The 4,577-nt window shown below is 32.9% G+C and overlaps 1 pseudogene; it reads right to left on the bottom strand.

Moving 5' to 3' along the window:
- Positions 1-1,797: 1,797 nt before the first annotated feature.
- Positions 1,798-2,838, bottom strand: LOC105289679 (annotated as a pseudogene).
- Positions 2,839-4,577: the final 1,739 nt, after the last annotated feature.

Raw genomic sequence — 4,577 nt, 5'->3', positions numbered from 1 at the left:
CTTTGTTGATAAAATAAACTATGATATTTTGTTTTATCTTGTTTTGTTTTCTAAAACAGTTAATAAAAGGAGTAACTTAATCATTGGGAAAGAGAAGAAAATAAACATAATAAATGATAATGACATGTACTTACAGAAATAAGTTTTTAATACTCATCCAAAGAGAAGTGATTAAATCTTCTAAGTCAAGGAGAGATTTTGCTTAGTATGGGTGAGGAAGAGAGGATAAGGACTAGATCCTGACCCCCAACATCTCTAGGGGAGTTGTAGTTGTCAGCTTTTTCCCTAGTAAAGCTTCAAAGACAAAATTTTTTGTAACAAACATAATATGCAGAAGAAAAACAGTAAGTTTCCTGTAAGAGAGAAACAGAATTATAAAAGTAGACAGAATGAGAGAATAATGGTCTCTCTTACACTAACACTTGTATTCTCTTTGCCCCTTTGTTCTCTTCCCCCACTTACTTTTCCAACCTAATTTGCCTAACTCCTCATTTTTCCAGTATCATCTAGTCACATTCATTAGAAAAACTCATCTAATACTACTACCCATGCTGGTTCCAATGCCTGATTAAACCATTTTTGTCAAACAATTTAATTTACTTCTATATACTTTTCTGTTTGCCCCTTGTAAGTTTTCTAGTGGGCATTGTGATCCCATTATTTTGCATACTGCCTGGCTCAGATTAATTGTTTAATAAGTAATTTTGAAAATAATAAAGAGATGTTCTAATATTTTGTTAAAGGCAGACTAGAAAAGGAGACAAAACAAAATTTGATATGAAAACAAATAAATGGCTTCTTAAATCATCTGTGCTGAAGTCATTTAAATTAACATTAGCAAATAAAATCACATAAATAATTTTGTTTCAATTGGAAAAGAATAACATCTATGTCTACAGTGCTGTAAACACTGAATACCTCTATTTGAAAGCCATTGCAGAAATGTCTCATATTGAATAAAAATATTGGTAGGAGACCTTCAGGACTAGACAAGCAAGACATTCCTATGCTAATACAGAGGAATTTTCCCCAGAATTAATGAAGCTGACTAGTAAAGTGAGAGCTCTAGCTCCATTTAGCTCCATGGGTGTAGTGTAAAGCCTACAAAAACATCTTCTCAGGTTTTGTTCTTGACACTCATATCTCCCATTCATCTTTCTAATTCTCTTCAACTAAGTGCCTTTGCAATCTCTAGTTCATTGAGAAATCAAGTAATATCTTTGATCCTCAAAAAATGTCCTAAGTATCTGAAACTTTATAACCTAATTCCTGAAGATTGCACCAGCGCATCACTTTGTCATTAGTTGCAACGGTTATCTCACCTCTCTGTTGAAAAAATGAAATGTTCATGGTCAAAACTGATGCACAGACATTTGATTGAGATAGGCCTTAACACAATATACTATCATGTCTATATACTATTGACAGAAAACATTTTTGTCCATTGCGTATTTTCATTTTTTTAAAATGTTTCATCATAACTAAAAGTGTGACTTATTTTGGGAAAAAAAAAAAAATCAAAACAGAAATTTTTCCAGGAGAGCATACCCTGATTACATGTTAATTACCACATTCTGTACAATGTGGACGTGCTCAACATGTATACAATGACAGTGTAAATAAACATTTGAGATTTAAAAATCACAAACTACTTGCCAATGCTGTAAATTCATCAATGTTGAAATAATTATCTAGAAAAAGAAAAAGTAAATTTTAAAAACTGAAGGGTTTGACAGTATTTATAGATTAACCCAAATGTTTAGTACAAATAGTACAGCAAATTAATTGACATTACTGCTAGTTTACACTCAATTTCTACATAATATGGATGGCTAATGTTGCATTTGTAAAGATACTTCCTACAACCACACAGGTACGCTGGAGACTATGATGACTCACTTTACAGCAGCCAATATCATCAACAGAGAATCTTAAATATTGATAACATTCATCTGTTTCAAAAAGAGTGTTGTTTGTATATGGTCCAAAAATTGCCAAACCAGATGATAGGTCAATAAAGTCATCCCAATAGCCTTTAGCTCAAGGAGTGTAGCATATTTCTTAGCACCATCGATGAACTTTTCTAAGAGAATTTCTCTTTTGTTTTCTACTTTCTCACTCCAAACAGTCATATCATTCTTAGTTTTCTGTGTTACAGTCAGAATCATGAGTTTGTTGTGGTCACTTCTGGAAACAGTGATTGAAAAATTCTTCGTGGAAATTCCGGGCATGTTTAGATTGCATACTCTACTTTGGCACTTTCAAAGTTTCTGCACCATTAATTTCTTTTCTTTTTTCTTTTTTTCTTCTTCTTTTTATTCTTTTTTTTTTTTTTCAGCAGAAAAGAATAGCTTTATTAGAAGGGAAAGTATACTTCTAGACATGGAAGTGGTACTGAGCAAGAGAAGCATAGCTCAAAAGGCCAAACACCATTAATTTCTTGTTCAATAGGTGCATCATTACTCTGAAATTCATTCACATATTGTGTCATCACAAACTCATGTCTTTCACTGGATAAATCTTCTGCTAGAATATCAGGTTAAGTTTTAGGAAACTGGCTTTTTTTTTAGTGATGTGGTCCCATTGAATTGACAATCAAAATCTATGTTCTCAGGAAGCTGGAATCTCTGATCTTGAGGTCTAAATGGTCCGATAGTTTCATCAGGCCATAATGTTCAAGAGCATATATCAAGGGGTGCAGTGGCCACATCAGACTCATCAGAACCTGAAGATCCTGATGGGGAGAAGTCTTTGGAATTGCAACCATTTTAACTAAAGAGTACAATCTGGGAAGATAAAAAAAATCAGTCTGGCTCTGTTACAGAGCACTTTGGCCATTTCTAATGGAGAGAGCAGACATAAAATATGTCTGCACAGTTAAGTCAAGCGGTTCACAATTGTCAAAGTTGTAAATAGAGAAGTTAAAATTCGGAGTCCTGTTTTGATACTTAGTCTTATGTTTTTTCTAATGAGTTTTTTTCAATCTCTATTAAACATTATACATTCTCTAAAGTCTAATGAAGTGTATAGCTCTTATGTTTGGTGACATAATTTGATTAAATATCAGAATTTAAACAATAAAAGATTTACCACTATGATGTAGATTTATTTGGAGTGTGCTATTAAAATTTAGGAGTGCTAAACAAGCATATATTAATGTTCATTTGATGTTGGTGATTCAACAGGTGATAAAAGTGATAGATGCAGTTGCAGTGGTATCTATAAAACTTTAAAGTATGACACAGTGCCTAACATAGCGTTGGGACTCTGTAAAAGTCCATTACATAAATATATTCACTGAATGAGCGGAGTAACATAAAAAAGCAATTACATAATTTACCAAACTATAAGCAGTAAATGGAGTTTCTGAAATGTCTATCTCTTGGGATCAAGAATTTTTACAGGATATTTTTGTGTTTGGGTTTCTATGTATGAGACATAGCATGAGGTATTTGGACATGATCACTTGGCCTGTGAGTTTGAAAACTTGGATTCCGGTCTATCTTTGCTATAACTACCTAAAGAGGTTGCCCCTCTTTCTTAGGCTTTAACTCCATAAATTGTAAAAAAGAAAAAAAAAATTAGAATCAATGTGATCAATGTTGTGAAATGAATTTTGTTTTTCACAACAGTGGTTCCATAATCATCTTTACCTAGTCATTCATATTAGTTTCTACAGAGTTTCCGTAATAAAGTACCACATCCTAGTTTCAGCTCTGTCATCTTCAAGATATTTGATATGAGTAAGTCACTTCCTTTGTGTGGGCCTCAGAATTCTCAGCTGTAAAATGGCTAAGTTGAACCAGATTTTCTTTCCATTCCACCTCTGACATGTGAAAGGAAGAAAATAAATGAATACAAGTTCCAAGGAAGTGGTAGATGAGGCAAAAGAGTGAAGAAGCCACATGGCATAAAGAGCAAAGCTAATTTGTGGTATTCAGACTGAAATTATCAGTTCTCTCAATGATTTCATGGAAGTAATATGATTCTAATAATAAAATATTATTGAAAATTGTAAGTTTTGGTTGAATTTTAAAAAATTAAACATTTATGAGTATACTAAAATAGACTCTTTCCAAATTACTGAAAATATTGTCCTCTCTCCTTCCCCTTATAAAATAGTTTCCTATTGCCACAGGCAAATTTAGCCTCCAAATTTTTTTAATAGGCACACCATGACTAAAAATAAATAGCTGGCTTTAAAAAAAAATATGTAGTCTTTAAAAGAAAGTACAACAAAAATGTCAAGAACACTCCTATGGCCAAGTTCATGCTTTGCCTGCTTCAGGAAAAGGCTAGTAGAAAACAGGTGTCACTAATCACCATGCAATCTGTGAGCTCCAGTTTGAGGTGGAGTGAACCTCAACCAGCTGTTTTCTCCTCTGATTAAAAATTCCTTCATATTAAACTCCTAACCTTTTGCTCTTATACTCACATACGTTTTGTGCATTTTTGGAGGGAGTGTGTGGGCTTGTGGAAATGAATGGATTAGCAGTGTCCTACCTTTGAGTCACTAAGTTAATTAAAGAGTGTGTATATAAAATAGAATAATGAATTATTTAGTTGATAACAAACAT

This window comes from Pteropus vampyrus, unplaced genomic scaffold (genome assembly GCF_000151845.1).
Source record: "Pteropus vampyrus isolate Shadow unplaced genomic scaffold, Pvam_2.0 Scaffold26, whole genome shotgun sequence".
In the NCBI taxonomy this organism is placed as follows: domain Eukaryota; kingdom Metazoa; phylum Chordata; class Mammalia; order Chiroptera; family Pteropodidae; genus Pteropus; species Pteropus vampyrus.
Note: the sequence above shows the minus strand (reverse complement) of the source record. Positions and strands in the feature narration are given on the sequence as shown.